We start from the raw sequence: 25660 nt of genomic DNA on the forward strand, positions 1-25660 counted from the left end.
CTATATGGGCATACACCTCCTGAAGATCTAGAGAGCAGAGCCAATCTCCCTGTTGCAGGAGAGGAAGCATGGTGCCCAAGGTAACCATCCTGAATTTTTCCTTGCGGTGATGTTTGTTTAGGGCGCGAAGGTCCAGGATAGGACGAATGCCGCCTGATTTTTTTGGAATTAGAAAGTACCGAAAGTAGAACCCTGTCCCTCGCTACAGTTGTGGAACCGATTCCACAGCATTTGTTTGTAAGAGGGTTCAGAGCTCTGCCTCGAGAAGTGGAGTATGGTTGGTTAGACTCCATGCCGGACGTGGTGGAGAGTCTGGTGGCAGCGTAAGGAAGTTTAGATGGTAACCGTGGGTCACTATGGAAAGGACCCATTGGTCGGTAGTAATTGTGTGTCATTTGTTGGCACCTTCCACAGGAGGTAATTGTGTGCCGTTTGTTGGCGACCTCCCACAGGAAAGGTGGCTAGAAGGGGGTTTTGACTGCTGTTCTCTACGATGGAGTCAAAACCCAGAGGCTGGACCAGTCTGAGGAGGTTGTTGGGTCTTTGGGGGTCTGTGTTGACGAGCTTGATCTCTTTGAGGGGTTCTGGTGGGACAAGAATGGGACGGTGGAGGGTAATACCTACATGGTTTGTAGGAGAATCTCCTGGGTTCACGTCTGAATGGTTTTTTGGAAGTAGACGAGAAGTCTGAAGAAACAGTAGATAGCTGGCACAGAGTCTCATGGTGGTCTTTGAGTTGCGCCACTGCCTCCTGAATTTTCTCGCCGAACAGATTTTCTCCTGTGCATGAAAGATCTGCCAATCTGTCCTGGACCACCTGGCGTAAGTCGGAAGATTTCAGCCATGCCCAGCGCCTGGCGCTTATTCCTGCTGCTGACACTCTGGAGGCAGGCTCGAAAATGTCATACGCTGCCCTGACCTCATGCTTCCCAGCATCAAGCCCTTTCTGGAGGATGGTAGTCAGTCCCTCCTGAAATTCTTCTGGCAGGGTCTTGGAGAAGTCTTGGATTTGTTTCCATAGATTTCTCGAGTATTGTGTCATATATAGCTAAGCTGCTATACATGCCATAAGCATCGATCCCTGGAACACTCTTCGGCCGAAGGCGATAAGGACTTCTGCTCTTTGCCAGGAGGGGCAGAAGAATGAGGCCGGGACCTCTTAGACTTTTTCTGAGCGGACTCAACGATTACAGATTGGTGAGGTACCTGGCTTTTTTGAAAACATAGAGCTGACTGAACCAGGTAGATAGTGTTTTTCTGTTCACTGGTGGCATTGTACCAGGATGCTCCCAAGTGTGGTGTAACAAGTCAAGTAGGACTTCATGGATAGGAACTGCCATTTATTTATTTATTTAGCTTTTATATTCTGCTTTTTCGCACTTCAAAGTGTATGTCAAAGTAGATTACATTCAGGTATTAAATACCCAAGGAGATATTTAACATCCTTGGGGGCATCCACGAACTGGAGCACCTCCAGCATGTTATGCCTGGCATCCTCCTCAGTTTGAGCTTAAAAGGGATGGTATCAGACATCGCTTTTATGAAGTTGCAAATGTGAGGTCTTCTGGAGGGGAGCGACGGTGTTCTTCTGGGGATGAAGGCTCGGACAGAAGGTCCTCAGAGTCTTGAGTGTATGAGGAATCATCACTCCAGGGGTCGTAAGGTGGATCTCCTCCACCATGCTCTCCTTCAGATGGAGGTAGAAGTAAAAAACCAGCCGGATCAATAAGTGGCACCGATGAAATGCTGGAGGCACCAAGACAGGTGGAGGTAGCATCGAGGACGGCAGTGGCACCAGTGGTATTGGTGTTTTCGATGGTCACTGCGGTGGAGGGACTCCTGATGGTCCTGGAATCAGCTCCGGCATCAGAGGGGGCTCTTCCTTGTCTGACGACAAAAGAATTGGAGTCAGTGCCGGTAGGGGAACCGATGGTCTCGTCGGCATTATCGGTGCGGGAGGGGCAGGCACTGATGGAAGTGCACCAATAAGGGTGACCAACCTCTCTAGCAGTGGAGCCAACATCGTAGGCAGCGTGTCAGGCCTCGGCATGGGAGCCGGTGGCGGTGGAGATTGAAAGCCTCGAATCGCCTGCAGGACTGCCTCTTGGACCATCCAGTCCAACTCCTCCTGGAAGGCTGGTGTAGGTAACACAGCTGCCGGGGTTGGAGGCTCGGTAGGCATTGCCGGAGGGTCCACAGGAGTTTGTGGAATTTCAGCTCCCGGCATCGATGCAGGTGGGGAACGCCTCGGTGTCCCGAATCCAGAGGAGGATGAGGGCTCCTCTCCCCGAGACTTCTTTGATGGTGGTTCCATCAATGCCAATGCTGATATCTTATCGGTGCCAACACTAGAGGAAGTATCTTGTCGATGTCAATGTTTTTCTTGGTGCTCGGCCTGGTCCTTCGGTGCCAAGGATGAGGATGTCGATACCTTTGAGTGTGAAGATGACGGTGACTGGTGGTCACCGGTGTCTCGATGGTGTTGAGACTTCGATGGCGATGGAGTCCATGAAGATGACAGTTTCCGAGTCAGTGCAGTCTTGCCGGGAGTAGATGGAGACAAGCACTTAGATTTGAAGAGATACTCCACTTTCTCCAAGCAGGCCTTTAGGGGTCATTTGGGCACAGCTGTTGCACCATTGGACGTCGTGGGAAGGCCTCAAGCATAAGACACAGACGTCATGAGGGTCTGTAATGGACACAATCCTCGGGCATTCAGGGCACTTCCGAAAACCAGTCGCCATTTTTTGAAAAATAAGGGCAGCGAGAGGTCGGTGATCATAGGGCACCAATGAAAGCACTGCCGGGAACCGACTGCAAAGAATGAGGTAAGAACTTACCGGCATCTGCGGAGGTCGATGGTCGATGGGGGACCCTGGGACGGGGAAAATGTTTTGATATTCAAAGAAAATGTTCCATGAGGAAAAGGTTGTGAGAAATTCTCACAGAGCTCCTGAAAACCGTGAGGCAACTGCTGCGAGGAAAAAAGGAGACTGAAGGGGGACCCCTGGTGGCTACAGGGTTAGTGGCATGCTGGGCATGCTCAGTATACCAGTCAAAGTTCTAGAAACTTTGACAAAAGTATTCTATGACAGGGCTCCATCTGATGATGTCACCCATATGTGAGGACTACCATCCTGCTTGTCCTGGGAGATTTTTTTTTAACTTAAACAGCTATATGTTGAATATAGCCAGTTAAGTTTAAAATTATCTGGGAAAACTTACCTGTATCATTTTGACCAAATATATTCAGAGGCATGGCTAAAGTGAACTGGATAACTTTACGCAAATACCTTTACTGCTTGTTGACCTACTGAATATGGACCTCCTTATTTGCAACCATCTGTTTACTTTATTCCCCATTCACTTCTCCCCTTGTAGTCTTATGGGCAAAATTTAATGACAAGGCAAAATTCCTGAAATGCATTTTGGTTTTCTTGTCATTTTTTTCTGTGGAACTTTTTTCATTCCATGAGGTATACAAAAGTAAAAATTTGGGGAAAATACTTTCAAAATTTTACAAATACATCCCAGTAATTTGAAGGCTTTTTAAAAATATTCCTAATTGTGACCAAAATTTCTTGTAATTTATAGTAAGTTATTTATAGGGTCATTCATCAATATGCGTTATGGCGTTAATGCATGCGTTAACGCCATAATGCTGTGATAATACGATTATCACATGCGTTATGGTGCAAATACAAATTTTTAGAAGGGGTGGGATTGGGGAGGAGTTTGAGCGGGATTAATTAAATGAAGGGCAAAATTGCACCGTGCAATAGCATAATGTGTGCTATTGCATGGTTTTAACGCTGGAAATAACTACACCTTTTATCCTGGCGTTAAGTTGTGCGATATGCTCAAAATGACCCTAACGTAATTCGCAATAAATTTTACAAATTGCATTTCAGCCATTTCTGGGCTTGGGAGGGGAAAGAGAGTGGAATGGAGTGGAGTAGAGGTAGAGAGAGAGAAAGAGAGAGACTCTGGGAGGCCTTCACAGTATTCAACTATTTATATGACTATAGGAGGGACAGCTAATAGCTCGAGGTGAGGTGTTGGTGGTGATTTAGGGTTTATGGGCCAGTTTTACATGCAGAGTGTGATGTATGAACTGAACAGAACAACTCAGTGAAGATTTGACATCATTTGAAGTGAGGAAAGTCTCACAAAAATGGGATTTCTACTATGTTATCTCGCCCTAGCTTGATGGTACCCTGTTGTAGAGTCCATCAAGTTAGAGCAAGAGAACACTGTAGAAATCTCATCTTTGTGAGACTTTCCTCACTCCAAATGATGTCAAATCTTTTCCGAGGTGTACTGTGGATTTCGTACATCTCACTCTGCTTGTAAAACTGATCCCTAAACCACCATCAACATTTCTTCTTGAGCTATTAGCTGGCCCTCCTATACAGATATAAATAGTTGACTACTATGAGGGTCTTATAAATAGTCTCTCTCTCTCTCAAGCTGTGAAATAGAAGTATTGCAGAGTGCACAAACTTTACCACACCATGTAATACTACCTACGCAAAGCACTATCAGGCTAATACAGAAAAACATGCGGGAGAGCCGGCGTGCGCCCAGGCCACGCTTCTGGGCGAGCGATTCACTAAACCGAGGCATGCAAATGAGGGCCCGCGGTAAAATGAGGCGCTAGGGACACTAGCGCGTCCCTATCGCCTCCTTTTTGACAGAAGTGGCGGCTGTCAGCAGGCTTGACAGCTGACACTCAATTTTACCGGCGTCGGTTCTCGAACCCGCTGTCAGCCACGAGTTCGGAAAACGGACGCCGGCATAATTGGGCAACCGTCTTCCAACCCGCAGGCCGTGGGCAGATTTTTTTTAAATTTATTTTTATTTTTTTAATTTTTTTAAATTTTTGGGGCCTCCGACTTAATATCGCTATGATATTAAGTCAGAGGGTGTACAGAAAAACAGTTTTTTCTGCTTTTCTGTACACTTCCCCAGTGCCGGCCGAAATTAATGCCTGCCAAAAATGTGCAGCTTGGCTGCACATTTTACTTTATGAAACTCGCGGGATTAACTAATAGGCCCATCAACATGCATTTGCATGTTGCGGGCGCTATTAGTTTCGGGGTGGTTGGCCGCGTGTTTTCGACACGCTATTACCCCTTATAGTATAAGGGGTAAAAATAGCGCGTTGACAACGCGCGGCCAAATGTGGGCTAAAAGTGCGCTCTGTCAGAGCGCTCTTTACTGTATCAGCCTGTATGTTACCACACTGTGTGGTAATTCTAAAAATTACCCTAAACATGCCCCTTTCTCTTACCACATGCATTATGCATGTGATATTATAACATTTTGATGAATCTAGGGGTTAATATCAATATAAAAATGAACAATAATTCTTTCTCTGGTGCAAAGTGGAAATGACATGCTTAAGCTCTGAGCAGGAAGTGAAGATAGACGCCATTAGTGCAGAGACTTAGCATTCTGAAAGGAAGTGCTCTCACTCTCTTACCGTTTACAGTTCTTGCAAAGCTTTTCTATGGCATCTCCAGTGACTTCCTTACAGAAACTGAGCTTCAGACATTCCAAAGTGGTATGACAATAACTGGCCAACAAGGAAATGCTGGAAAATGGAGAACAGAAACATAAAGGAAATGCACATTTATTTACAGATACTTACATGATACTAGTTGATGATAATGACAAGCATAATACAAAGTTGTCATTTACTAAGATGGTAACTTTTAAACAGGTGTGCAGGCGCATATGTGCATGTATTTGTTGGCCCGCACCCAGGGACACGGGGATTTTATAACATACATGCATATATGCGCACATTATAAAATAGCCTGAACACATCCACATGTGCACGCAATTTTAAGTGTATGAGCGCCTATGTGCGCAAATGCCGATTTTACCGTGTAAGTGGGGGGGATTTTAAAACTCACGCGCACTGACGCTATTACCAGTTTTACCAGTTTGCCTAGGTAAGGAATAGGACTTCCAACCCCCCCTAGTTTATTAATCTCCCTTCTTCTCTGTTAGCCCCCAAACCTTAAAATCCCACTGATGTGTTTAGTTGTTTTTGTTTTATGACTTACATGCCATCCATAGTAGAAGAAAAGTAACATGACAGGGGACCCTGGCGCACGCTTATACGCATAAGTATTTACGCATAAATTTCAAGATGAAATCCAGGAACACCCATGCCCCTCCCAGACCACCCCATGCCACACCCCTTTTTCAGAACTTCATTTGTGCGCATACTCGGGTGGCTTTTAAAATCCACTCAGCGCATGCTGGCCCAATATATTTGCATATCTCCCTGTTTTGGTATGCATCAGACATTTAAAATTTACCTTTAATAAGCTTTTTTCCTAAAGAAACAGCATATCAGTCCCTTATAGGCAATGCCCTCAGTTTCCTGTGGCACATCATGGGTAGATTCTGTGGCAAAGTTTCTGAAATTTTTCAGCAATTATGTGGCACATTTTCAAACATTTGAATATAAATGTAATTTGCATAATAAAAATAAAATAGCTTTCCAACCTTGCTTTGTGTCCAAATATTTAGAGGTCTATATTCAAAGACTTTTAGTCAGGTAATTCAAAAGTTAGCCATCTAAACCACAACTTTTTAAATAATGGGCCATTTATCTGGCTAAATGATAGTTGGATAAATCATTATCTGGCTACAATTTAGCCAGATAAAAACAAAGCATTATGGGGTGGCTCTAATGGCTAAATTAGCTAGATAATATTAGATCTGTTTTATAGCATGTCTAAAGTTATTTGGTTTAGTGTGGCCAGGTAACCTTCCACTTAACCAGATAATGTCAAAGATATTCAGTTAACTAGCACGGTTAATTTTTTTTTTTAAAGTGCCTTTAGGACCTGTGGCCTGATTCCCACCTATTCCCCAAGATCTCATACATGGACCTGCTGGGCCATGCACCCACTACTCCCTCAAGCCCTTCTGATGTTCAAAAAATAAAGCAAAATTGCTTACCTGTTATCCCAGGACAGCAGGATGTAGTCCTCACATATGGGTGACGTCATTGATGGAGCCCTATTGCGGGAAAAACTTCTGTCAAAGTTTCTAGAAACTTTTGACTGGCACTGTGAGGCCACTGAGCATGCCATGATATTCTCTGCCACAGGGGTCTCACTCTAGTCTCGTGTATAGCAATGAGCTTTAGCAAAAAATAAAATAATAAAAGGTATGAGACCCAACTCCGTGGGGTGGCGGGTGGGTTTTGTGAGGACTACATCCTGCTGTCCTGGGATAACAACAATTACAAGGTAAGCAATTTTGCTTTATCCCAGGACAAGCAGGATGCTAGTCCTCACATATGGGTGATTAGCAAGCTAGAGGCTGCGTCATCAAAAAAAAAAAATAAAATAAAATAAATTTTGTAGTGTCGTAACACTGAAGTATTGTTGGTGAAAATGAGGCAGCCGAAGATCACAGCAGGTTGGATGTAGAAGGAGTTGGGATTAAACTGGAAACAAGTTCTTTAAGACAGATTGTTTGTAGGCTGAATCTTGTCGTCCTTGCTTGTCCAGACAGTAATGAGCTGTAAAGGTGTGAAGAGAACTCCATGTTGCTGCTTTACATATGTCAAGTATTGGCACTGAATGATAGTGTGCTACTGAGGTTGACATTGCTCTTACTGAATGTGCTTTTACTCGCCCTTGAAGAGGAAGGCCTGCTTTTTCATAGCAAAACTGTGTGCAGTCTGCTAGCCAATTGGATAGAGTATGTTTTCCCACTGCTTTACCCGGTTTGTTTGGATCATAGGAAACAAAGAGTTGATTGGATTTCCTGTGGACTGCAGTGCGGTTTAAGTAGAAAGATAAAGTCCAAGGTATGTAAGGCTGTTTCTCCTTGATGAGAATGAGGCCTTGGAAAAATGTGGGTAAAACTATGGATTGGTTCAAGTGGAATTCCGTAACTACCTTGGGGAGGAATTTTGGATGTGTCCGGAGAACCACTCTGTCATGTAGGAATTTTGTATAGGGTGAGTACGTGACAAGTGCTTGTAACTCACTAACCCTTCCAGCTGATGTAATGGCTATGAGGAAGATAGTCTTCCATGTGAGAAACTTAAGATCACAGGAATCTATGGGTTCGAAAGCAGAATGCATGAGCCTTGTTAATACCAAGTTCAGGTCCCATTCTGTGACTGGAGGCCGAATTGGTGGTTTAAGTTGAGTTAAACCTCTCATAAACCTACTGACAAGAGGTTGTGTGGATATTTATTTATTTATTTATTTATTTTCAATTTTTATTTATTTTTTTTTTTTTTTATATACCGATGTTCCTGTAAAGAATACATATCGCACCGGTTTACAAGGAACTGAACAGTTGCCTCCAGGGCGGAAATACATTAAAACATCTCCCATCTTGTTATGGTTAGCTGAGATTGCACTTAAATGTACCCTTACAGATTAAGTCTGTAGACCAGAGTCTGAAAGATGGTATAAGTAGTCTAGAAGAGAAGTAGTGGGGCAAGTGAAAGGATCAATATTCTTTTGTCTGTACCACAAAGTAAATCTTTTCCATTTGGAAGAATAGTTCTTTCGTGTGGAAGGTTTACGTGAAGCTATAAGCACTTGAGATACATTGGTTGAAAGATTGAGTGGTTGTAAGATCAAGCTTTCAACATCCATGCTGTCAGGGATAAGGATTGCAGGTTGGGATGGCGCAACCGACCCTGATCCTGAGTTATGAGAGTGGGAGCTATACCCAAGCGAATTGGATACCTGATCGAGAGGTCTAGAAGTGTGGGAAACCATACTTGTTGAGGCCAATACGGGGCTATGAGTATCATGGACCCCTTGTCCTGTTGTAGCTTCACTAGAGTTTTGGTTATGAGTGGTATTGGAGGATAAGCGTATAGTAGGCCTGAGTTCCAAGGGTGAACAAAGGCATCCTTGGCTGGTTGGTTCTTCTGTTTGTGCAGAGAACAGAAATTGTCCACTTTGTGATTCAGACGTGACGCAAAGAGGTCTATTGTTGGTTGTCCCCAACATTGAAAGATCCTGGTCACTACTAAAGGATCCAGGGACCATTCGTGCGGTTGGAACTGGCAAGTGAGTCGATCCGCCACTATGTTGTGAATGCCTGCTAGATAAGTTGCCCGGAGAAACATTGAGTGTGTCAGGGCCCAGGCCCAAATCTGTGCAGCTTTTTGACAAAGGAGATACGAGCCTGTACCTCCCTGTTTGTTGATGTACCACATGGCTACTGTGTTGTCCATTTGGATGAGAACAGTCTTGTGTGAGAGGCAGTCCTTGAACGCATGCAGCGCATAACGTGTAGCTCGAAGCTCCAGGAAATTGATTTGAAATGTTGCTTCTAGTTTTGTCCAAGTCCCCTGAGTTTGGAGAGTGTCTATGTGAGCTCCCCAACCCAAGGTGGATGAATCTGTAGTTAATGTTAATTGTGGGACTGGTTGTTGGAAGGATAGGCCCTTGCGTAAATTGTCCTTGTTCGCCCACCAAAGTAGAGATGAACGTAGCTGGTGGGTTATTTGAATGGAAGAGTTCAGTGGTTGAATGGCTTGGATCCATTGAGATCTTAAAGTCCATTGAGTTACCCGCATGGCTAGTCTTGCCATAGGAGTGACAGGAACTGTGGAGGCCATGTGGGCTAGTAAGGTGAGAAATTGATGAGCTGTTGTTTGTTCCTTTGAGTAAATCGAGTTTGCCAATAGGGATAGTGTTTGTGCTCAATCTTCGGGTAGAAAGGCCTTTGCAAGGATGGTGTTCAATTCTGATTCTATGAATTGAAGGAGATGAGATGGAGTGAGATGGGATTTTTGATAATCGATGAGAAAACCCATTGAATGTAGAACAGTAATTTTTGATTGAGAGAAGCAAGAGCTCCTTGTAGAGATTGACTTCTGATGAGCCAGTCGTAGATATGGAAAAACATGGACACTTTGTACAAGTGTGCTGCTACTACTGCTAGACATTTTGTGAAGACTCTGGAAGCAGAGGCAAGTCCGAATGGCAGAACTCTGTATTGGAATGTTGGTGACCTATCATGAAGCGCAGGTACTTGCGATGAGGAGGGAATATTGGAATGTGAGCATAAGCGTCTTGAAGATCCAGAGAACAAAGCCAATCTCCTGTTTGAAGAAGTGGAAGCATGGTGCCTAGAGAAACCATCCTGAACTTCTCTTTCTTGAGAAATTTGTTGAGATTTCTGAGATCGAGGATGGGACGTAGGCCTCCGGTTTTCTTTGGAATGAGGAAATACCGGGAATAGAATCCTCTGCCCTGCTGAGACCGGGGCACGGGTTCTACAGCCCTGGATTTCAGAAGGGTGGATAATTCTATTTGTAGTTGAAGCATGTGATGCTTGCTGAGATGAACCTGAGTTGGTGGAAATTCTGTGGGAATTGAGAGAAAGTTGAGTTGGTATCCTCAAGATATTATGGACAGAACCCATTGATCTGTTGTTAGTGTAACCCAGTTGTGATAAAATTTGGATAATCTGCCTCCTACTGGTAGATGTGGCCAAGGGTTTATGGACTGACTGAGTTCTCTGGATAAATTTTCAAAAGCCCGCCGCAGGTCCTGCCTGAGTAGCTGGTTGGGCCTAGTTGGTCTTTGCTGACGTGATTGTCTCTGCTGTGTTCTGGATTGCCTGGGTCTAGACGCAGGGGGATAATATCGTTTTTGACGATAATAGGGTCGTCTCACATCTCTCCTTTGAGGTCTACAGGTGGCATGGGTAGTGGGGTCCTGTGGAAGGGTGGAAAGTTGTCATAATGTCTCATTATGTTCCTTCAACTGAGTCACTGCTTCTTGTACTTTTGTACCGAATAAATTGTCCCTTGTACAGGGGAGGTCCACCAATTTATCTTGGACCTCTGGCCTAAGGTCTGAGGCCTTAAGCCAGGCCCACCTTCTGGCACTAATGCCTGAGGCTGCCACCCTTGAAGCTGTCTCGAAAGCATCGTATGCAGCTCTTACTTCATGTTTACCAGCTTCAAAAGCTTTATTTATGATGTTTTGTGCAGGTTCTCTATATTCTTGTGGAAGAGATGGTATAAATTCCTCCATTTGCTTCCAAAGGTTTCTTTGGTATTGGGTGATATACAATTGATAGGATGAAATTCTAGAATTGAGCATTGCACCCCTATGAGAAAAGACTAAAGAGGTTAGGACTTTTCAGCTTGGAGAAGAGACGACTGAGGGGGGATATGATAGAGGTGTTTAAAATCAAGAGAGGTCTAAAACGGGTAGATGTGAATTGGTTATTTACTCTTTCGGATAGTAGAAAGACTAAGGGGCACTCCATGAAGTTAGCATGGGGCACATTTAAAACTAATCGGAGAAAGTTCTTTTTTACTCAACGCACAATTAAACTCTGGAATTTGTTGCCAGAGGATATGGTTAGTGCAGTTAGTATAGCTGTGTTTAAAAAAGGATTGGATAAGTTCTTGGAGGAGAAGTCCATTACCTGCTATTAAGTTCACTTAGAGAATAGCCACTGCCATTAGCAATGGTAACATGGAATAGACTTAGTTTTTGGGTACTTGCCAGGTTCTTATGGCCTGGATTGGCCACTGTTGGAAACAGGATGCTGGGCTTGATGGACCCTTGGTCTGACCCAGTATGGCATTTTCTTATGTTCTTAAATACCTTGCAGCCTAGGGAATCTAAGAACCTGTTGTCCTTTCCAGGAGGATTGGATGAGTGATCTCTTGTCCTCTTAGCCTTTTTCTGTGCCGATTCCACAACTACCGAGGTATGGGGTAGCTGTGATTTTTGATAGCCAGGCATAGCTTGTACTAAGCATGTGGTGTCCATCCTTTTATTCACTGAGGGAGCAGAGCAAGGATGTTCCCAAAGTCGGTGTTGTAATTGTAGGAGGACATCATGTATAGGTATTGCCATTACTTGTTTAGGAGGGTCAACAAATTGTAAGACCTCTAAAGTTTGGTGGCGAAGATCTTGCTCTGACTCTAATTTAAAAGGTATAGAGTCAGCCATGTCTTGGACAAATGTAAAAAAGGTAAGATCCTCTGGAGGGGATTGCTTCCTAGGGTGTGGTGGAGAAGGATCAGACATAAAAGTTTCAGAAGAAGTGTCTGATGCAGTATCACTCCAGGTGTCATAATCTGGAGTGTGTTGAGGTTTTAGTACAGATTTTGGAGGAGGAATTAAACCAGAGGGCCCTGGTAGGGGATCCTGAGGAGAAGAATCCTCTTCTTGAGGATTTGAGGGTAAAGAGTCCAATAAATCCTGGTATTTCTTCTGTATAATGGAATACAATGCTGCTTCAGATGATACTGAGGGCTCAGTAGGAAGCGGCATCGTCGATGAAGTGTGTGGCATCGATGGTATTGAAGATTTCGAGGAGTGCTTCGATGGCATCGTCGATGTTTCAGGTTTTCTGTGCGATGGTGCAGAGGTGACAATAGGCACCGATGTTTGAGCCGAGGATGGTGTTAGTATCGATGTTAGCTCCGAAAAGAGAGGAGGCATCGATATCGGTATCGATGGAGTAGGAGTTCCTGATGTCCGTGGTATCAGGGATTCTCGCGGCATTGGGAAGGTACCCGGCATCGGGAAAGTACCCGGCACCGGTGTCGTCGCTGGAACTAAATCGGTCATCGGTACCGAGTGTACCGGCATCGGTGATGTCAGAGGTATGGAAGACGTCACTGGCATCGGCGGTATCGCCGGCATCAGTGCAGTCACCGGTAGGTGTTCCTTTATGGCCTGTAGTACCGCTTCCTTGATGAATAAGGTCAAGTCCTGTGGTACTGGGGTAACGCTCGACACCGGTGGAGTAGGTGATATTATTACCTGTGGCCGGTTCTATCGTGGGAGGCCTGGGCGACAGCGAGGTGTCCTTGTGTTTAGGCCGTTTTTCGCTTGGTTCCTCCTGGGAGGATACGGTCGGTGATGTCGAGGCATGCCGATGGCAATGCTTATGTTTAGGCCTTACCTCTGTAGCCGAACGTATCGATACCTTCGACGGTGTTGGCGAGGGTTGGTCTCCCGAACCGTCCGGTCGGTGCTTTTTTAGCAAAATTTTTCTGGTAGCTCCTACCGGTGATGATTTCGATGAAGTCGATGGTGAAGGAATTAATTGAAGACGAAAGAGTTGTTCCATCTTCTCTTGTCGTAATTTTCGCCCTTTTGGTGTCATCTCCTGGCATTGCTGACAGGAGGAAATGTCGTGCTTTTCACCTAAACAGACGATGCAATCTAAATGCGGGTCTGTGATTGACATTGTACGATTACAGGTCAGGCATTTTTTGAACCCCGATGCCATGATGATATCGACGGCCGTCGATGAATGAAAATTTTGAACTAACGTTTTTGAAAAATAAACGCTGAGTTACCTCACCAGCCGGTGAGGGAGAGATATGAGTGAGATCCCGTGAGGGAGAGATTTTTGAAAAAATGACTTTTTAATTGTTGGCTCTCTCCTGCTCCTCTCTCCCATAACTAGTGTAAACCTTGGCTACCCCTCCCCACTGAAGAAATCCCCAGCTGGAAGAAAGTTATTCACCTACCCACTCCCAGCACAACACTAACAGAGAAGCACTGGAAGTATAAACTGAGGGTTGTGGGACAGACACATCAACCTGAGAATTTTCTGTATTTTTTATTTAATTTCTCTTTATTACATTTTTAAATAAACATCAAGAATACTTGACTCAAGAAATAAAGAAGTCCATACAACAACATAAGAAAATAGTATATAGAAGAGAAATGTTACACCAAATTAGACTTCTACTTGGGGGAAGATAGAGACAAACCCAAAGTTCTTGATAAACAAGACCTACTTCATTAAGCTTGAGAGATTCCCTAGAAGCATAGACAGAAAATGAAGCAACAGCTCTTGATTGAAGAAACAGTTCAAGCTGTTTAGGGTCAAAGAACAGAAACCTGTTTTTCCTGGACTTAAGTAAACATTTACAAGGAAATCTCAACATAAAATGAAAACCTACTGCAATAACTTTCTCAATGAATGTCAGAAAAAGTTTTCTTTTTTTGCTGAGTTATTCTAGAGCAGGAATTCCCAAACCTGTCCTAGGGACCCCACAGCCAGTCAGGTTTTCAGGATATCCAGAATGAATATTCATGAGATAAACTTTCATATTTTGGAGACTTAGTTCATGCATATTTATCACATGCATATTTATTGTAGATATCCTAAAACCTGACTTGTTGTGGGGTCCCTAGGACAGGTTTAGGAAAACCAATTCTAGAGACATCTGGGACACAACTATTCTATGACCCAAGAAAATCTTATTTTGTGTAGGAAAGAATGTTTTTAATGTCCATTCTCTATCTAATTCCAAAATAAAGGCTACCAAAAGTGTAGTTCTAGAATCTACATTAGAATCTTGTGAAAAATCTGATAAATTTAGATCTCCTGGCAGGTCTTCTTCTCTCACTATATTTTCCTCTTGAGAATCCAATATAATGGGAAGATAATATAATTTAGTTAAGGAAGAAAAAGACTTGGCTGGGATCTGTAACAATTCAAAATTGTATTTTTTTTAGCAATTATAAATGGGCAATCAAAGGAGATCAAGGAAAATTGATAAATTGCAAATTTAGTCTACTTATGTAATTCTCATTGTTTTCCATCCTATGATGGGAATATTCTTTATCTTTAATTAATGCCATACTATTTTCTTGGAACTCCTTAATCTGCCCCAACATTTCTTGAATCTTAATATCACATTCACTTTGTTTTTGAGAATGAGAAGTAACAGTTGTAGAAAGATAATTAACTAAGGATATAACATTATCAATTCTAATAGCAAGCGGGAGCTGTAGTCAGGGGTGGATTGGCCTATCGGGGCTTCGGGCATGCCCCGGTAAGTTGGTCAGGCCAATCATGTGACTGCTGTTGATTGCAGCAATCCCATACCTGCAGAGCTGCTGCGATCAATAACGGGACCCACAGGAGATCTCCTGGCAGAGCGCGAGTCTCTTTGTTCACTTTTGTTTTGCCTTTTGTTATGTTTTCCCTGTGGCTCCATGGGCCTGCCTTTTGTTTCTCTGGATCCCACCGAGGCTCCAAGGATTGCTGTTCTTTTTTTTTTTTTTTGTCCCACGGCTCCCTGGGTTTGCCTTTTGCTTCTCTGGTTCCTTCACAGCCTCCTTGATGCAGTATGGGACTGATCCCTTCCTCCCCTTATCACCATGGAGGCAGAAAACATCCTGCTACCTCTTTCCACTCCAGTCCTGGCATCCTGCCAATGTTTCTGATGCAGGAGGCAGCAGGCAGATTGCCCGCTGCTTCTTATCAACCAGCTGAAGGACTCTTCTTGAGCTCTGCTACCTGCCGGTCTCCACCTTATGTTGGGACCATGAAGAAATTATAACACTTCCCAGCCCCACATCAGGGCCTTCTAGACCACCTCTTTCCACACCAGCACCATCAGCAGATATCCCTGTCTAGATTCCCTCTGACCACCAGTGCAAGTAAAAATATTTTTTTAATATATTCAGAGGAAGCAAGGGAAAAGAGTGAGTGACAATGGGAGTATGTCGGTGAGTGTGAGTCTGCATGTGTGAGCATGAGCGCCATTGTGCATATTTGAGTGTGTCAGCATGTGCGAGGAAATGTGTGTATGTTGGTGTGTATGCCAGAAAAGGTGCAAGGGAACAGGCATGTGTGTCAGCAGGCATGTATGAGGGAGCATGCATGTGTATGTATATGTCAGGGAGTGAGTATGTGTTAGAGACTGTGAGGGTGTGTGTGTGTGTGTGTGTGTGTGTGTGTCAGGAAGCATGAGAGTGTGGTTATCAGAGAATGTATGTAAGGGAGGAGAAAGTTTGTGCACCACTACCCCCACTAATCCACAACAGTCTCAGGATGATTGTAAATTAAAAGTTCCCAAGTATATAAAGTGGAGGATTTATTAATTCTTACTGGTTTTAATTATTGGGTGTTATCTGATGTGTCTGCTGTTTCAAATATTTATTGGTGTTTGAGAAATTTGTACAAATTTGTATATGTTTTTAATTATTGGATGTTCTATTCTATTATTAGTATGTTTTTTTCTATTACTGTTGATTTATATTTCTTGATTTCATTGTTTAATGTTTTATGAGGAATGGTGATGTTTCTGTTTTTCCCTTGTTCCACTGTATAGAGTCTGGCTTCTTGCAGTTTCCAGTTCAGCACATTTCTATTTATGCTTTATGGTCTCCTTATTCTGCATTTGGTGAGGGTCTTTCTGTGTACTGCGAGTATGTCCACGGTGAGGTATTCTGCTAGTGTGTAGTTTTTTGTGTGGGGATCTGTAGCAGCCTGGACATTCTCGTCCGCTGCCTGCATCTGACCTTAGCCTTCCTTCATATATGCTTTATTTTCTGCTCTACATTGATGGATCTCTCCACCAGCAGAAGCCCCCACCTAAGACCTGTCAGCTCCTGCACCCAAAGGGGAGTATGGACTGGTAGAAGTGAAGCTTCAGTTGGGCCTCTCTCATACAGTCCACCTGCTGATGGTGGGGACTTTAGGGGTCCTCCCTGCAGGTTGTGTCAATCCCGCCTCAGCCTAAGAGTCCAAGCTTACAACAGAAGGGTTGAAATGTGCTTGGTGTAAGACAACCATTCTTTGCCTTCCTGACATGATCCAACCTGGCTGAACTGGCTCCCTCATCTCCTTGCTGATTCTGTAAGGACCAACAAATTCCATGGGAAGGGGAAAATTTTGGAGCCACAGTTGTGCAATAAAATTTTGACATTAATATAACAATGAAGTAATGCAAGACACATACTGTTAATACATACATATAATTTTTTTTGCAAATGTTTAAGAGATTTGACTTAGGGTCATAACACAAACTTCTTCCATATAGTGTTTTCTTTTTAGTCTACTTTCTAAAGGAAAAGAAGACCTAAGATTTGATATGCTTACATAGTCGGATATCAATTATTCCAGTTCTAAAATAAATTCTAGCTCTAGTCCTCTTAATTGGTGTTCAACTTCACTGTTAAAACTAATAAGAAATGAAACCTCTAGATTTATAACCAAATTGGTTAACTCTTCTCTTGGACATGGTATCCTGCCGGACACATTAAAACAAGCCTCTTTATGTTCAATTCTAAAAAAAAACATCTTCTAACCCTATTATTCTCTCAAACTATTGTCCTATCTCATTGATATCATTTATCAGCAAAATCATTGAAAAGTCTGTGCTTCAGTAGCTTACACATTTCCTTGATTCAAACAATATGCTGGACCAAGCAGTAAACTACACAAAAAAAAGTTAAAAGAATCTTGAATCCCATATTGCATTTGGCCTATTCTAACACATGTTGAGTGTGGGTTTGGCTCTCAGAAAGCCTTGGGTAAACTAAATCACAATTACTTATTAGTAAAACTCCCATAGCAAAACAGCATTAAATGCCAGCACTCAAACAATGACAATCCTACTTATGTAAAGGCAACATTGTAAATATTACACTAGGCCCGAAAACACAAATACACCTTCTATTAGGAAAACAGATAAAACGAGAAAAATAATTAAAAAATTTGAAAGGTGTAGCTGCAAAGGTAAAAAGTGTGCAATAGGTGTGGACATTGTTAAAAAATACCATCCTAGAAGCACAGTCCAGATGTATTCCATGCATTAAGAAAGGTGGAAAGAAGGGAAAACAATTACTGGCATTGTTAAAAGGTGAAGTGAAAGAGGCTTTTTTTAAATTTTATTTTTATTAAAGTTTGACATTCTTTCAAATGCAAAACATATTTGAAAAAGAAAATCTGAGGATTCACTACAAACAAAAACAAGAAAAATAAAATATCTGTGTTCATGTATCCAGAGCTGAGCCTGACCTGTGGCCCCTCACAGGATTTTCCCCATTGGGCGTGGCCAGCTGCTACAGTGTCCAAGGGTCCACCCAAACCTCACTAACTATAACAGATTGCTAACTCCATGGATCCGGCACAGCTCAATGCCTTGCAGGCCATTCCCAGCCTGGCCCTGCGCATTGCAGAACAACAGGATGCATTGGAGAAACTCACTTCTGCGTTTCATCAGCTGCACACACAGAAGAATCAAAGCGCTGCTTCCAGTAATGAAGGTCAGTTACCTGAAGTAACTATAAAGACTATGGTACCTCTGGCTGCTTCAGTTCGTTTCTCTGGAGAGATTCAAAGAAAGCAAATGTTGCTTACCTGATGTAACAGGTGTTCTCACAGGACAGCAGGATGTTAGTCCTCACAAATGGGTGACATCGAGGATGGAGCCCAATCACGGAAAACTTCTGTCAAAGTTTCTGGAACTTTGACTGGCCCCTACTGGGCATGCCCAGCACGGCACCAACCCTGCAGCCAGCAGGGGTCCCCCTTCAGTCTTGCTTCAAAGCTACAGGCAGTGCAGTCCGCCAACCAGGAGGAAAGAGCCAGCTTACCCACAGGTTGCCCTAACTTGTTGGGATGGAAAGAGACGAATAATTGAGTGCTCTTCTTGTGGGCAACTGTACGGTCTATATAGAAAGCTAGAGCTCGTTTACAGTCGAGGGTATGCAGAGTCTGTTCCCCGGAGTTGGAGTGGGGCCTGGGAAAGAAAATAGGTAGTATGATGGATTGATTAATATGAAACTCCGAAACTACCTTAGGTAAAAACCTAGGGTGAGTGTGGAGTACCGCCCGGTCCTGCAGGAGTTTAGTGTAAGGCGGATAGGTAACTAGGGCCTGTAACTCACTAACTCTGCGAGCAGAAGTGATAGCTAGAAGGAATAACACTTTCCATGTGAGATATTTAAGGTCACAGGAGTGAAGAGGTTCGAAAGGTGGTTTCATAAGCTGACCAAGAACCAGATTAAGGTCCCAAGATGGGGCTGGAGGACGTAAAGGTGGCCTCATATGGAGCAAGCCTTTAAGAAAACGTGTTACAAGGAGTTGTACTGAAATAGGGACATCCCCGAAACCGTTATGGAAGGTGGCTACCGCACTGACATGCATTCTAATGGAAGAGGTCTTTAGACCTGATTCCGATAAATGCCAAAGATAGTCCAAGAATTTAGGGATTGGACAGGAAAAGGAATCAAGGGACTGAGAAGTGCACCATGATGTGTACCTTTTCCATTTATAGGAATAGGATTTTCTTGTGGAAGGCTTTCGTGAAGCGATCAGGACACGAGAAACTGAATCCGAAAGGTTAAGTGGTTGAAGGATTAACCTTTCAACATCCATGCCGTCAGGGACAAGGCTTGAGGTTGGGATGGAGAAGGCATCCGTCGTTTTGAGTGATCAGATCCGGGTCCATTCCCAAAGGAATGTACCTGCGGATCGAGAGAGATCCTGGAGAATGGGAAACCACACTTGGCGTGGCCAGTGCGGTGCTATCAGGACATGGTTCCCCTGTCCTGACGTAGCTTCACAAGAGTCTTCGACAGAAGAGGAAGTGGAGGGAATGCATAAAGCAGACTACTGGACGGAAGCCTGGGGGCGGTCTATTTCTTATACGGACATCCTTACTTGTTTTAAAACTATGTCCTCCACTGTGCCCGATCTTACTTTGCGGGAACTTCAATTCCGGATCCTACACCATATTATCTGTGATGATGTTCGAAGCTACCATATGGGCCGCTTGCCTTCACCCCAATGCATTACATGCGGTGCTGCGTCAGGCACGCAGGCTCACCGGTTGTTTCTGTGCCCGACTCTTCGGACGTTCTGGGATGGTGTCCTTTCTCATGTGGCCTGCTGCATTACGTCTAATATCTTGTGGTCAGGGAGCGTGCTGCTGTCGGGGCTGCGCGGCAATATAACACCTCACACTGCTGCTGCTGATCGATTTGGCCGCACTGTTATTCTGTTAGCCTGCCGGATGATATTAGCTTCCTGGATTGAACCCACGACACAACCCCCTTTGCACGCTTGGCACTCTAAACTGGCGTCAACTATGCAGTTGGCACGACTGGATACTATTTCAACGGGCCACCCTTTGGATGCTTCTTCTAGTGCTTATTGGACTGCTTGTTTTGCTCTACTCCCTTTGGATATATAAACCCAACTCTTAAACAATGGATATATTACCACGTGGACATGATCGTGATTCCCCCAAGGACTTCAGGTTCTAACGTTCACCTGGACAGTGCCATATCTCTCTTCCAACTAATTGTACTTGTGTAAGCTTGGTTCCTTTGCTGTTTGATCTTACAACACCATTCCCTGGGGGGGGGGGAAGGGAGTTATAAGGGGAATGTATGGGTGGATGTGTGAGTGTGATTGAGGTGAGTGATATGTCGGTTGAGTGCTGGGGGAGGTATATAAATTGAGAAAAAGGGGGACGTGTGTGCGGCTGCAACATTTGCATTGGTAATTGCACAACAGTTTCTTTTCAGCCATGTTTGTGTCATATATCTGTTCTGATTGCCTCCTTCGAGGCTACTGTGTTGTAGACACATGTTCCTTAATAAAAATGATTTTGACAAAAAAAAAAAAAAGCAGACCGGTTGTCCACGTGAGGGAGAATGCATCTCTGGGCCGAGAGTGCTGACTCCGAATGAGAGAGCAGTAATTGTCCACTTTGTGGTTCTGATGGGACGCAAAGAGGTCTATGTGGGGATAATCCCATTGCTGGAAAAGAGAGGTCGCTACCAGTGGGTTGAGCGACCACTCGTGTGGTTGGAAGACACGGCTCAGCTTGGCTGCCAAGACATTGTCCACCCCCGGCAAGTAGGTGGCCCTGAGGTACATTGAACGGGAGAGGGCTTCTGACCAAATCTGTACAGCTTCCTGACAGAGAAGGAAGGAGCCTGTGCCTCCCTGCTTGTTGATGTACCATATGGCCACCTGATTGTCTGTCTGAATCAAGATTATGTGATTTGATGGGCAATCTTGAAAAGCCCTGAGAGCGTATCAATTGCTCGAAGCTCCAGGAAATTTATCTGGTGTTTGGCTTCCTCTGGAGACCAGGATCCTTGAGTTTGTAAACTGTTTACATGGGCTCCCCAGCCGACGTTGGAAGCGTCGGTGGTGAGAATTATTTGAGGATCCGGTGGATGAAAGGGTAAGCCTTGTAGAAGGTTGGATTGATTTTTCCACCAGGCAAGAGACAGACGGAGTGCGTCGGTAATGCGGACAATGGTCGACAGAGGCTGAGTGGCTTGAATCCATTGTGATTTCAGAGTCCATTGCATGACTCTCATGGCCAGACGGGCCATTGGAGTCACATAAACTGAAGACGCCATGTGTCCCAGCAGAATTAGGAATTGACGAGCTATGGCTGTGCGTTGAGACTGCAACTGGCAAGCTAGGGACACAAGGCTTTGGACTCGTTGATGAGGAAGAAAGGCTTTTGCCTGTAAGGTGTCCAAGTTTGCCCCAATGAAGGATAAGATTTGAGATGGGACTAAGTAGGATTTCTCGTAATTGACAAGAAACCCTAGAGAAAGTAGAGTTTGAATGGTCAGGGTCAGGGAGGACTGAGCGATTTGCTGGGTTGGGGCCCTGATTAACCAATCGTCCAAGTAGGGGTAGACGTGGACACCTTCCTTCCTGAGAAACGCTGCAACCACCACGAGACGTTTGGTGAAAACTCGTGGTGCGGATGCTAGGCCAAATGGGAGCACTCGGTATTGATAGTGGTTTTGGCCTACTAGAAACCGGAGGTATTTGCGATGAGCCTGAGCTATTGCAATGTGGGTATAAGCGTCTTTTAGGTCTAGAGAGCAGAGCCAATCCTCTCTTTGCAGTAGAGGGAGACGCGAGCCCAGGGTTACCATCTTGAACTTCTCTCTGTGAAGGTACTTGTTGAGGGTCCGTAGGTCCAGGATTGGTCGAAGTCCTCCTGACTTTTTTGGGATCAGAAAGTACCTGGAATAGAACCCTAGTCCTTGTTGTAAGAGAGGAACGGGTTCTATAGCGTTTGACTTGAGGAGAAGGGAAACTTCCTGCTCTAGAAGAACAGAGTGGTTGGTAAGTCTCCAGGCTTGCAGAGGAGGAGAGTCCGAAGGAAGAGTTAGGAAGTTTAGGTGGTAACTCTGTGCAATTATCACCAGCACCCATTGATCTGTGGTGATGAGATGCCAGTTTTCTGTAAAGTGGCTTAATCGGCCTCCTACTGGTATGCTTGGTAGAGGGATTAGGCATCTGCTCTCTAAGTGGTAGTCAAAACCCCGACGCAAGTCCTGGCTGTGGAGCTGCTGCAGGCTTTTGCTTTCGAGGTTGGCGAGGCTGCGGTTTATGATAAGGTCTCGTCGACCTGGATTTAGTTGGTGGGGGATAGTACTTCCGTGGACGGAAGAATGACTTTTTAGTGTCCTTAAATGGTTGTTTAGAAGGGAAGTCAGAAGGAATCGATGAGAGCTGTTTAAGGGTCTCATGATGGTCCTTTAATTCAGCAACTATTTGCTGAATTTGCTCACCAAACAAATTATCCCCTAAACAGGGCAGGTCAAAGATCCTGTCCTGAACTTCTGGGCGAAGGTCAGAAGACTTAAGCCAAGCCCAGCGTCTTGCTGAGATGGCCGTGGCAGACACCCTAGTAGAAGATTGAAGATGTCATAAGCTGTTCTTATCTCATGCTTCCCGGCTTCAAACCCTTTAGTTACCAGGGCTTGAAGTTGTTGTTGGAATTGTTCTGGTAGGGTATCTGAAAATTCCTGTATCTGCTTGAAAATGACCCTATTGTATTGGGTCATGTACAGCTGATAAGAAGCTATCCTGGAAATGAGCATGGCCCCTTGGTATACTCTTCTGCCTATACTATCTAGGAACTTGTTTTCCTTAGTAGGAGGTATAGAGGAGTATGGCTTCATCCTTTTAGCTTTCTTTTGAGCTGACTCTACCACTACAGAGTGGTGGTCTAGCTGAGGTTTTTGAAAGCCAGGTGCTGACTGTACAAGGTAAGCAGAGTCAGCTTTTTTGTTTACTGGAGCAACAGATCCAGGAGTTTCCCAATTCTTCTTTAGAAGGTCCAGAAAAACCTGATGAATTGGAATGGAAGTGATGACTTTAGGGGCATCCAGAAATTGGAGTAGCTCCATCATCTGGTGCCTGTCATCTTGCTCCGACTGAAGCTGAAAAGGGACCAATTCTGACATTTCCTTCACAAAATTGATGAAAGAGAGGTCCTCTGGGGGAGAACGCTTTCTGCTTTCAGCAGGAGAGGGTGGTGAAGGTAAATCATCGGTGTCTGTGTTCCAGAACATGATGAACAACATCTTGCGGAACCTGTTGTACAAGAGTGTTGTAGTGTACCTGGATGATATCCTGATATTTTCTCAGGACTTGTCTACTCATCTAGAGGACATCAAACAAGTACTACGAAGACTACGAGAACATCGGCTCTACGCCAAGCTATCCGAGTGCGAATTCCATAAGGACTCTATGCCTTTTCCTGGCTACATTATGTCTAAAGATGACTTCCAGATGGATCCCCAAAAACAAGAGAGTATTAAAAATTGGTCCCAACCTACCAGCCTGAAGGCCCTGAGACGATTTTGGGGGTTCACTAATTACTATAGAAGCTACATAAAGAACTAGTCTTCTTTAACTGTGCCCTTAACTGCAATGACCCGGAAAGGGGCCAACGCTTCTAAATGGTCTGCGGAGGCCATATCCGCATTCGAGGATTAAAAGACTACCTTTTCCACCGAACCATGCCTATTCATCCAGACCCCAACAAGCCATTCATCATGGAGGTCGATGCTTCTGATGTTGGTGTGGGAGCTGTATTGAGCCAAACTGGAGACTCCAAATCCTTATATCCCTGCTCCTTCTTCTCGTGACGTTTCTCTCCGGCAGAGAAGAACTATGGGATCGGAAATAAAGAGCTCTTGGCTATTAAGTTAGCATTCAAGGAATGGCAGCCTTGGCTCGAAGGTGCTCAACATCAAATTACCATGTTTACGGACCATAAAAATCTAGAGTATCTTCGCCATGTGCAACATCTTAACCATAGACAAGCCAGATGGTCCTTATTTTTTAACCATTTTGACTTCGTGCTCAAATATCGCCCCGGAGACAAGAATACCAGAGCTGATGCCTTGTCACGCTCCTTTCTCTTGGAGGATGTTCCAGAAGAACATCAGCATATTATCGACCTGAAGAAAGTCGTCTTGGCGGCTACTCATACTGTGCCCGCTGGTAAAAGCTATTGTGCCTAAACACCTCAGGAAAAAAGTGCTCTATTGGGCGCACGATTCCAAGCTAGTTGGCCATCCAGGTCAATGCCATACCCTGCTGAAGCGCACACTCCCATTGATGTACCAGCAAGGGCATGAACCTCGGGGGCGTCCCCCGAGATGACGTCATCCGCTTCCAAAATAAAAGGTCTCAGTATTCGCTAACGTATCGAGTTAGCAAGGACTCGCAAGGATTCGTCCAAGCTACTCTGCCTCCTCGGACTTACTAGGGGTACCCGCTCCTCGGGGGCCCCGCTCTCTTTTCTTTATTTCAGATTGCCGATAGGAACCGGTACTCACTCCTCGAGGGCCCATGTTCCTGAATACTCTGAGGATTCTCTACTGCCTGGAACCTATCGCAGATACAGACATTGTGAGTTACTATCGCTCTCTCAGAGCTTTCCTTGGAACCAGGTACTCGCTCCTCGAGGGCCCATGTTCCTGAACACTCTGAAGATTCTCTATGCCTGGTAGCTATCGCAGATACAGATATTGTGAGTTACTATCGCTCTCTCTGAGCTTTCCCTGTAACCAGGTACTTGCTCCTCGAGGGCCAAACCCTTTCCAGCTACTGAGCTTCATTAAGACCTTATGTGAGTTTTGTCATCCAGTTCTGGCTATGAACACAGCATACCCTGTCTACTCACTATCTATAGTCTCTACAGCTCAGCAACCCTGGGATCGCTGTTCCAGTACCTGAGGGACTTCAGCCCTGCCGGGCATATCAGCTCACTACTGCCACCTCTGGTGGTTCTACTAACCTGTCTAATAAAAGAACTATCTGTGTTTGTCTCCATATCCAAGCCTAGCTGGTGGTCCCTCTCAGGATATCCTCCCTGGGGCACAGTCATCTGCCATCAGCCCAAGGATCCACCTATCTACATTCCTCTACAGCTGAGTGTCCTCTCCAAGCACTCCGCTGATAACAGATTGCTATTCCTTTCTCATCAGGAGTCTTCAGCTACAGATTCATATCAGATTGCTACCTCCGCAGTCTATACCTTAAAAAATTGTTTACTACTCCCTCTACAGGAGCAAAGCGTAACAGATTGATAGCTCCTCCCTTCTTTAGGAGCAGATTCATAACAGATTGCTAACGCCTAGCTCTAACACAGAGCTTTCCTAACAATGCTTTTCATGTTCACTTTTGAAACCACTCATTCTCAGTGAGTTCTCTTCCAAGTCTCAGGAACCATCTCCCATCAATGCAGAAGATGACCTAGAATATAAGGTCGAAGCTATCCTTGATGTCCGAAGACAAGGCAAGACTTGGGAATACTTTCTTTCATGGGAAGGTTTTGGCCCCAAAGAAAATTCTTGGGAGCCTCTGGCTAATATCCTTGACAGAGATGCTCCATCAGGTTTATCTCTCGTATCCTTGTAAACTAAATCCTGGTACCCGCGGAGGAGACCGCCCTTTGAAGGGGGGTACTGTTATGACCGTCGCTGCCTGACGGCTTCACTCTGCCTACCTTTCCTTTCTTGCGACTCCTCCTGCTCTTCATGGATGCTTGGCTGCTGCGGCATCCGTCTGCCATCCTCTCTGGCGT

General features: G+C 44.6%; 1 protein-coding gene across 2 annotated transcripts in view; it reads right to left on the reverse strand.

Annotated features, from left to right (window-relative positions):
• Window positions 1–25660, reverse strand: part of LOC115099247 — a 503007-nt gene that overhangs the window by 7590 nt on the left and 469757 nt on the right. For both annotated transcript variants that reach the window (XM_029616734.1, XM_029616743.1), the window contains one exon: window positions 5486–5596. The gene's annotated coding sequence lies outside the window, so the exon portion shown is untranslated. The remainder of the gene's footprint in view (window positions 1–5485; window positions 5597–25660) is intronic.

The sequence above is a fragment of the Rhinatrema bivittatum genome, chromosome 1 (genome assembly GCF_901001135.1).
Source record: "Rhinatrema bivittatum chromosome 1, aRhiBiv1.1, whole genome shotgun sequence".
NCBI lineage: Eukaryota > Metazoa > Chordata > Amphibia > Gymnophiona > Rhinatrematidae > Rhinatrema > Rhinatrema bivittatum.